The 9,933-nt window shown below is 50.4% G+C and overlaps 1 long non-coding RNA gene across 2 annotated transcripts; it reads left to right on the top strand.

The window, feature by feature from the left end:
- Positions 1 to 1,315: 1,315 nt before the first annotated feature.
- LOC139803033 (uncharacterized) lies at positions 1,316 to 3,512 on the top strand. Of its 2 annotated transcripts, XR_011728846.1 has the most exons (6): positions 1,316 to 1,627; positions 1,747 to 1,855; positions 1,968 to 2,023; positions 2,288 to 2,332; positions 2,472 to 3,377; positions 3,458 to 3,512. It is a non-coding gene; the product is annotated as an uncharacterized lncRNA (long non-coding RNA). The 2 variants fall into 2 exon arrangements; XR_011728845.1 differs by lacking the exon at positions 3,458 to 3,512 and having other exon boundaries at positions 2,472 to 3,448.
- Positions 3,513 to 9,933: the final 6,421 nt, after the last annotated feature.

Genomic DNA, 9,933 nt, shown 5'->3' with positions numbered 1-9,933 from the left:
TGGAGCAAGTCCCGCATCTTGGGCATTATCCCCCGGCAGGCCTTTACTCATTAGCACAGTACTAGTGAGGAGCATCTTTTTCTTGCGTGACAAATTTGAAGCATAGATAGGTCTTTCATCTGGGAAGCTTCCTGATGGTCATCTCCTGAAACATCATCGTCAATTGCATCAGCATCATCTCTGGTTGTGGATTTTCCCAGAGTGGGACTTTGATCTTCGCATCCTTGGATTCCCAGGTGTTCAAGCCCGGGTTCTTTGGCATCCCTTGACTCAGCCCCTCGTTTTGCTGTTGCGTCGCCGTAGGTCTTCTTGCCGAACAGTCTTGGATGCCAGAGATGTTCTTCTTGCTTGGTGTTCTTCTCTTCAGATTAAATCTTATGATTTGCAGGGCTGTGTCTTGAATTGGTCTGTTTGTCTTGCAGCTACTCTTCCCAGGGTTGTAGGGTCAGGGTTTCTCGGAAGAGCCCTAAAGAGCTAAATTGCAGATCAGTCTTGACTTGGAAGTTCCTCGATTGTCATTTACCGAAACAACATTGTCAACTGCGTCAGCATCTGGACTCGTTCCCCGCGTCCTTGCGTCCTCAAGTCTTGAAGGCGGCTTCTCGGGCATCCGTCGTTTCATTCCCTCGCTTTGCAGACGCGTCGCTCTAGGTCTTATTTCCCTTATTGTCTTGGATTCCAGTGTCCCTCTTCTTGCCGCGAGTTTTATCTTGAGGTCAAGTCTTGTGACTCACACGGCTGTGTCTCGGGTCAGTCTGTGCGTGTGAGTGTTTGGCTTGGAGCTGCCCTGCCTGCCGTGTAGGTTCAGGGGCCACGGGAAGCACCACAACCTGACCGACTCGGTGTTGAGCGGCGGTCCGGTAACTTGCGTAATCCTGTTTTTCAGATCTCGCAAGTAAAGGATGAGCAAGAAACGGATGGAGGAGGAGACAAGGGAACCGTCCGAAGGTTAGTCAGGGTGTGGAGTGGGTGGGAACGTGTCTCTCTTAGCTACCAGACCGCATTATGGTTTGTTGTCATTTTGAAGGCGGAAGCGGCGAGCGAAGCGGGATACGGGCACCGGAGGTGGCTGTGGCAAGGTGAGCAAAGGCTGGTGGGCTGGAGGAGCAGTTATTCTCAGGTGTTTTATTGTCTGTTAGTCACGAGCATCCCTTGTTCTTTGTGGTTTTTTTTCAGGTGCGCTCCTAACCCTGTTTTGGCACCCCAAAGAGATGGCAGGCAGATGGGTGAGAGGCCGAGGTAAAGGAGCAGGAGATGGACGTCGCAGTGGCCTGGGCGTTGTTGGGGGGCGATATCTCAGCGTGTGCCTTTTGCTTTGACTTTTGCAGGTGTCACACGCAGTGCCGGAGTGACAAAGCCACGTCTTGAGGAACAGTTGGAGAAGGTGAGATGTCTGTGGGCTGGGTCAGCCATGTATTAACATCAACTCTGTTAAAGGTTTCCCTTATGTTTCAGGTGCTGTGCGTGCCACCTTTGGAACCAGGTGAGCATTGAAGGTGAGCTGGGGTGGTAGAGAGTGGGTTCATGGAGCTGGTGAGTACTGATCAGCAGAACAGTAACTCTTTCTCTTGGTCTTTTAGGTGCCCAAAGCAGTGGTGGACACAGCATTCGACTCTGGATCGAGGAGGTGAGTGGAACTGGGTGGGGCCCTTTTGAGGCGGTGGGTGTAGTATAAGCGGTTGTTGATGGCTGAAGCGCACCTTATTGGTGACACCGTTTCCGATTTTCCTTTCTTTCTGATTGCAGGGGATGAAGAGGAACGTGCCCGTCAGACAGCGTGGTGTTTTGCTGGACGTAGATCCAAAACCACCATCCCTCAGGAAGATAAGTTGAGGGACTGAGCTGAAGTGCTGAGGTTGGCAGTTGTTGCAGAAGGGATTTGGAAGTTTTCTGAGCAAAGGCTGGTGTGGGCTGCCTGTTGATCGGGGCAATATCTCAGCATGCGGGTTTTGCTTTGACTTTTGCAGGTGCCACACACTGCCTTGGAGGTACAAAGCCGCGTGTACAGGAGCAGTCGGAGAAGGTGAGATGGTTGTGGGCCAGGTCAGCCTGGTGTTTAATGTCAATTCAGTTAAGTGTTTCTCTTTGTTTTGCCGGGGTTTTTTTGGTGTGGGGTTGGTTGTTTTTGTTCTTGGTTTTTTTGTGAGTGTTTTGTTTGTTTATTTTGTTTTGCTTGTTTTTTGTCACCTTTGGAGCTAAGTGTTGGAGGCAAGCTGGGGTGGTAATTTAGGAGGTTCGTGTATGTAGTGACTTCTTTCGAGCCAGACGGTGGTTTTGTGTATTTTAGGTGCCCTTCATTGAGTCCTGCAGTGCCTATTTCTGTGATGAGCAGGTGGGTGAGACCTCACAGGACTCTTGAGCAGCTGGGTCTTCTCTCTAAGAGGTTGGTGCTGGCTCATGTTGCAATTTCTGGTGACAATTATGTGTGGTGATGTGGGTTTTTTGTTTTTTTTTTTTTTCTTTTTTGGCAGATGATGAACAGGAAACTTGTGGCTGCAGGAACATCCCTGTGGATGGTTTTGTCTTTCTTTGATGACCATGGCTTTGGACCCCTACCGCCACAGATAAGTGGAGGGACTGGGGATGGGCAGAAGGGACAAAGCTGGGAATGGCAGGGAGTGGTTTTGAAGTTAGAATGGGGGAGAGGGTTGTCTGGGAGCAGCTTGCTTTGGTCAGGTGAAGGGGGCAGATGAGTTTACCGCATTGGTTTGGCCTGGGCAGGGCAGCTCCAGCTTTTGTGTGTGGTGGTGTGTACTTTGTGTTGTCTGTCTTGCGTGTTTTATAACTTCCTCATCCCTAGATGTCCTCTTTGTCCTCACAGAGCAAGTCCCTCATGTCGGACATCATCCCTGGAAGGTCTTCTCTCATCAGCGCAGTACTAGTCAGCAGCATCTTTTTCTTGTGTGACAAGTTAAACACATGGATTATTCTTGCATCTGGGAAGTTTCTTGATGGTGGTATTCTGAAACACTTTTCCATATTAATCAGCATCTCTGGTCATGGATCTTCCCAGAGTAGCACTTGTTCTCTGCATTCTTAGGTCTTGAAGCCCGGGTTCTTTGGCATCCCTTGATTCAGCCCCTCGTTTTGCAGTTGCATTGCTGTAGGTCTTCTTGCCCAACAGTCTTGGATCCCAGAGATATTCTTTTTGCTTGGTGTTCTCTTGAGATCACGTCTCGTGATTTGCAGGGCTGTGTCTGGAGTTGGTCTGAGTGTTTGGCTTGGAGCTGCTCTTCCCAGAGTTTGCTGGAAGAGTCGTAACTGAATAGTTCATCTATTGAGCGGTATTCCAGTGACTTGTGTATCACCGTTTTTCAGATCCCATGTGACAAGGATGTACATGAAAGAGCAGGAGGAGAGAAGAGCACCATCCAAAGGTTAGTCAGTGTTGGGTGTTGGAGCGAAGGTCCCTCTCCTGGCTACCTGACCCCATTATGGTTTGTTTGTCCTTTTGCAGGTGAGAGCAGCCAAGGAAGCAGAATATCTGTTCCCGAGGTGGCTCTGGCAAGGTGAGCAAAGGCTGGGGTGCTGGAGGAGCAGTTATTTCTCAGGTGTTTTATTTTCGTTGAAGGCATTGGTATCCCCTGTTTTTTGAGTTTTCCAGGTGTCCTCCAGACCTACTTTTGGCACGCCACAAGGATGGCAGGCAGACGGGTGAGAGGCTGAGGTAAGGGGGCAGGAGGTGGACATCACAGTGGGCTGCCTGTTGTTGGAGGCACGACCTCAGCATGTGCCTTTTGCTTTGACTTTTGCAGGTGCCACAACCATCCTTGGAGGGACAAAGACACACATTTAGGAGGGGTTGGAGGAGGTGAGATGGGGGTGGGCTGGGTCAGCCATGTATTTTACATCAAGTCACTTAAACGTTTCCTTTTGTTTTTGCAGGCGCTGCGTGTGCCACCTTTGGAACCGGCTGAGCGTTGAAGTTGAGTTGAGTTGGTAGCGAGGGGTTCACGGGGCTGGTGACTTCTGATCAGCAGAACAGGAACTCTTTCTCTTGGTGTTTCAGGTGCCCCAATCAATGGTGGCGATAGCGTTCAACTCTGGAAGGAGAAGGTGCGTGGTATACCATGGGGCTCCCTCGAGGAGGTGAGTGCAGCAGAAGTAGCGTGCGTTGGCTTAGGTGGGACTTGTGCCAGCGCTGTTTGTGATCTGTGGGTTGTGTTTTTTCCTTTTTTACGTCTAGGGGATGAAGAGGAACCGTGCGACTGGAAGCACATCCCAGTCAAACGATGTGGTTTTCATTACTGACCGTGGCTTTGTGTTGCTCTCGCTCTTGAAGATAAGTTGAGGGCCCAGGGGTGGGTGGGGAGGGGCTGAGCAGAGGAGTCAAGGTTGGGAATTGCAGGTGGTGTTTTGAAGTTAGTGTAGGGGAGAGGGTTGTCTGGGAGCAGCCCCCTTTGGGTGGGTGAAGGGAACAGGTTACTTTCCAGCATGATTCCAGCATGGGCAGGGCAGCTCCAGCCTTGGTGTGTGGGGTTGTGTGTTTTATGTTGCCAGTCTTGGTTGTCTTAGAGCTTCGTCAGGCCTTGATGGTCCTCTGTGTCCTCACGGAGCGAGTCCTTCATCTTGGGCATCCTCCCTGCAAAGCCTTTCCTGATCAGCACGGTGCCGATCAGCAGCGTGTTATTCTGCACGACGAGTCTAAATTGCAGATCGGTCTCTTGACTTGGGATTTCTTGATTGTCATCTTCTGAAACATCATTGCCAAGTGCATCAGCATCTGGACTCATTCCCCGCATCCTTGCGTCCTCAGGTCTTGAAGGTGGCTCCTCGGGCATCTGTCGCTTCGTTCCCTCGCTTTGCAGACGCATCGCTGTAGGTCTTGTTGCCCAAAAGTCTTGGATTCCAGAGTCCCTCTTCTTGCTGCGAGTTTTATCTTGAGGTCAAGTCTTGTGACTCACACGGCTGTGTCTCGGGTCAGTCTGTGCCTGTGAGTGTTTGGTTTGGAGCTGCCCTGCCTGCTGTGTAGGATCAGGGGCCGTGGGAAGTGCCATTAACTGACCGACTCGGTGCTGAGCAGCTTCCCAGTGATTTGCATAATCCTGTTTTTCAGATCCCACGTGTCAATGACCATCAAGAAACAGATGGAGGAGGAGAGGAGGCCGCCATCCGAAGGTTGGTCAGGGTGTGGAGTTGGCGGGAAGGTGCCTCCTTTGGGTGCTTGACCGCGTTATGGTTTGTTGTCTTTTTGAAGGCGGAAGCGGCGAGCGAAGCGGGATACGGGCACCGGAGGTGGCTGTGGCAAGGTGAGCAAAGGCTGGTGGGCTGGAGGAGCAGTTATTCTCAGGTGTTGTTTTATTGGCTGGTCATGAACATCCCTTGTTGTTTGTGGTTTTTTTCAGGTGCACTCCTAACCCTGTTTTGGCACCCCAAAGAGATGGCAGGCAGATGGGTGAGAGGCCGAGGTAAAGGAGCAGGAGATGGACGTCGCAGTGGCCTGGGCGTTGTTGGGGGGCGATATCTCAGCGTGTGCCTTTTGCTTTGACTTTTGCAGGTGTCACACGCAGTGCCGGAGTGACAAAGCCACGTCTTGAGGAACAGTTGGAGAAGGTGAGATGTCTGTGGGCTGGGTCAGCCATGTATTAACATCAACTCTGTTAAAGGTTTCCCTTATGTTTCAGGTGCTGTGCGTGCCACCTTTGGAACCAGGTGAGCATTGAAGGTGAGCTGGGGTGGTAGAGAGTGGGTTCATGGAGCTGGTGAGTACTGATCAGCAGAACAGTAACTCTTTCTCTTGGTCTTTTAGGTGCCCAAAGCAGTGGTGGACACAGCATTCGACTCTGGATCGAGGAGGTGAGTGGAACTGGGTGGGGCCCTTTTGAGGCGGTGGGTGTAGTATAAGCGGTTGTTGATGGCTGAAGCGCACCTTATTGGTGACACCGTTTCCGATTTTCCTTTCTTTCTGATTGCAGGGGATGAAGAGGAACGTGCCCGTCAGACAGCGTGGTGTTTTGCTGGACGTAGATCCAAAACCACCATCCCTCAGGAAGATAAGTTGAGGGACTGAGCTGAAGTGCTGAGGTTGGCAGTTGTTGCAGAAGGGATTTGGAAGTTTTCTGAGCAAAGGCTGGTGTGGGCTGCCTGTTGATCGGGGCAATATCTCAGCATGCGGGTCTTGCTTTGACTTTTGCAGGTGCCACACAAAGCCACGTATTGAGCAGTTGGAGAAGGTGAGATGGTTGCGGGCTGGCTCATCCAGAGATTTTACTTCAGCTCGGTTAAGGGTTTCCCTTTGTTTTTGCAGGTGCTGCGCTTGCCACCTTTGGAGCCAGAAGAGAGCTGAAGGTGAGACGGGATGGTAACGAGGAGGCTCGATCTGACAAGCAGAATAGGAATTGTGTCTCCTGGTGTTTCAGGTGCCAGAAGCGATGGTGGCCATAACGTGTGGAAGGAGGAGGTGAGCAGGGCGAGTCGGGGGTTATGAGGAGCGTGTGGAAGGGGTTGGTATTTAGCTGACGTCCAGTTTCTGGTGGCACTGCCGTTTGTTATTGCAGATGACGAGGAGGAACTTTGTGGTTTTGGGAAGATCCCCGTCAGCCGATGTGGGTTACTTTTCTGTCCAGTGCTTCAAAGCCCCAGATGTTTGAAAGGTAAGAGAAAGGGAGGATGGTTGGGGAGGGTCTGTGTAGAGGGGTCAAGGTTAGGAATCGCTGGCTCGGGTTTTAAAGTTACTGTAGGGGAGCGGGTTGTCCAGCAGCAGTGCCCTTTGGGTGGTTGATGGGAGCCTGTCCCTCCCTGGCATGATGCTAGCAAGTTCCAGGAACTGAATGAGCGTTTGAGGTGAGGTGGTAGTGCAGGGTTTGTGGAGCTAGTGTCTTCTCTCAAGCAGAACAATAGTTTTGTGCCTTTTAGGTGCCCTGAATGACGACGCCTACAGCATCCAACTCTGGAAAGCATGGTCGAGTGGGACTTTGCAGGGCTCTTCTGCAAAGCCGGGACATTTGGAAGGGAATGGGGCTGGCTGACGCTGGACTTATTGCTTAATATTCTGGTAGGTGTTTTGGTGTTGTGGTTATGTGTGTGGAGTTTTTTTCTTTGATTGTTTTGGTGTGACTTTTTTTTTTTAATGCAGGTGGCAAAGGGGAACCTTGCAAGTTGAGGATTATCCTAGGCTGCTCCTGTCTATTTTCCTGGCTAACCACGACTTTGGAGAGCCAGTCCTCTGAAAGATAAGTTGAGGGACCAGTGGTGTAGAGGGGTCAAGGCTGGTGGGAGTTGTGTAGGGGAGAGGGCAGTCTGGGAGCAGGCTCCTTTGGTCAGATGAAGGAAGTGGGTTAATTTCTGATGTGATGCCAGTGTGGGCAGGGCAGCTCCAGCCTTGGTGTGTGGTGGCGTGTAGTTTGTGTTGTATGTGTTTGTCTTAAAGCTTCCTCAGGTCTTGATGTCCTCTCGGAGCAGGTCCCACATCTTGACCATCATCCCTGCAAGGCCTTTACTCATCAGCACAGTCCTAGTCAGCAGCAGCATCTTCTTGTGTGACAAGTTTGAAGTGTAGATAGGTCTTTCATCTGGGAAGCTTCCTGATGGTCATCTTCTGAAACATCATTGCCACCTGCATCAGCATCATCTCTGGTCATGGATTTTCCCAGAGTGGGACTTTATTCCCCACATCCTCGTGTCATCAGTCTTGAAGCCCGGGTTCTTTGGCATCCCTTGATTCAGCCTCTCGTTTTGCAGTTGCATTGCTGTAGGCCGTCTTACCCAACAGTCTTGGATCCCAGAGATATTCTTTTTGCTTGGTGTTTTCTTGAGATCACGTCTCATGATTTGCAGGGCTGTGTCTGGAGTTGGTCTGAGTGTTTGGCTTGGAGCTGCTCTTCCCAGAGTTTGCTGGAAGAGTCATAACTGAATAGTTCATCTATTGAGCGGTATTCCAGTGACTTGTGTATCACTGTTTTTCAGATCCCATGTGACAAGGATGTACATGAAAGAGCAGGAGGAGAGAAGAGCACCATCCAAAGGTTAGTCAGTGTTGGGTGTTGGAGCGAAGGTCCCTCTCCTGGCTACCTGACCCCATTATGGTTTGTTTGTCCTTTTGCAGGTGAGAGCAGCCAAGGAAGCAGAATATCTGTTCCCGAGGTGGCTCTGGCAAGGTGAGCAAAGGTCAGAAGTCTGCTGACTTCTGATCAGCAGAACAGGAACTGTTTCTCTTGGTGTTTCAGGCGCCCCAAGCAATGGTGGCGATAGCGTTCAACTCTGGAACGAGAAGGTGCACGGTATACCATGGGGCTCCCTCGAGGAGGTGAGTGCAGCAGAAGTAGCGTGTGTTGGCTTAGGTGGGACTTGTGCCAGCGCTGTTTGTGATCTGTGGGTTGTGTTTTTTCCTTTTTTACGTCTAGGGGATGAAGAGGAACCGTGCGACTGGAAGCGTATCTCAGTTAAACAATGTGGTTTTCATTACTGACCGTGGCTTTGTGTTGCTCTCGCTCTTGAAGATAAGTTGAGGGCCCAGGGGTGGGTGGGGAGGGGCTGAGCAGAGGAGTCGAGGTTGGGAATTGCAGGTGGTGTTTTGAAGTTAGTGTAGGGGAGAGGGTTGTCTGGGAGCAGCCCCCTTTGGGTGGGTGAAGGGAACAGGTTACTTTCCAGCATGATTCCAGCATGGGCAGGGCAGCTCCAGCCTTGGTGTGTGGGGTTGTGTGTTTTATGTTGCCAGTCTTGGTTGTCTTAGAGCTTCGTCAGGCCTTGATGGTCCTCTGTGTCCTCACGGAGCGAGTCCTTCATCTTGGGCATCCTCCCTGCAAAGCCTTTCCTGATCAGCACGGTGCCGATCAGCAGCGTGTTATTCCGCACGACGAGTCTAAATTGCAGATCGGTCTCTTGACTTGAAAGTTTCTTGAAGATTGTCTTTAGCAATGTCATTCTCAATTGCATTGTCATCTGATCTCTGTCCATCCAGTTTCCCTGAGGGGGACTCGGTCCCCGCATCCTTGCATCCCCAGGCCTTGAAGGCAGCTTCTCGGGCATCTGTCGCTTCATTCCCTCGCTTTGCAGATGGATCTCTGTAGGTCTTATTGCCCAAAAGTCTTGGATTCCAGAGTCCCTCAGAGGACAAGTAATATTGAACATCATCCCCATGGTGTTGAACACATTTAGTCATATCTGGATCCTTCTTTTTTTGCATCTTGCAAATTTCTTGATAGGCATCTTTTGTAATCTTCTTTATGAACGAATGAGCATCTCTGGTCATAAATTTTCCACTATGCAACCTTGTCTCTGCATCCTTAGGTCTTGATGCTAGTCTTCTTGTACATCTGATATGTTATTTTGAAGAGTAATTATTGTAACAGGAAGTGTTCTATGACACTTGATGTCACCATGGGGCCTCCCTGCCTCGCCCTTGCATCCCTGTGGATCTTCTTGGCCAACTTCTTGGAGCCCAGAGTAATTCTTGTTGGGAGTTTTATATTAATGTTTAATCTAGTAGTTTGCAGTGGTGTGTCTTGGGTTGGTCTGTGTTTGTGTGTTTGGCCTGGGGCTGCTCTGCCCAGATTGTAGAGTTGGGGATATTGAAGAGCCATAAGGGTCTCTGGTGATGTTTGCCTGTAGTTTTTAGGCCACAATTTTACAGTGATCTTCAGTGGAGCAGCCATACTCAGGCTGGGTGGGCAGTTGCTTTGATGGTGTTTGAAGGTGATGGGACCCTCATGAGAGGGTTTTTCCTGTGCAGCGCAGGAGATCGACCCTCTCAGTAGTTAACGGTTGTATGTGTATGGGTTTAAAGTTGTGGGGCTGTGTTTATTAATGGCATGAGGGTAGTAATACTCTAGATGGGTTTCCTAACTAGGATTGAGATGTCTGGAATTGTCTGTCCATTGTTCAGCGTTCCAGTGACTTGTGTAACACTTTCTTTCAGATGCAAAGGACAAATATGCGCTTGTGAGAAGAAACGAGGGAGCAGAGTGCAGTCAGGTCAGTCAGTGTGTAGTGCTG

This window comes from Heliangelus exortis, chromosome 15 (assembly GCF_036169615.1).
Source record: "Heliangelus exortis chromosome 15, bHelExo1.hap1, whole genome shotgun sequence".
Taxonomy (NCBI): Eukaryota; Metazoa; Chordata; class Aves; order Apodiformes; family Trochilidae; genus Heliangelus; species Heliangelus exortis.
This window is presented reverse-complemented; position numbering and strand designations above follow the sequence as displayed.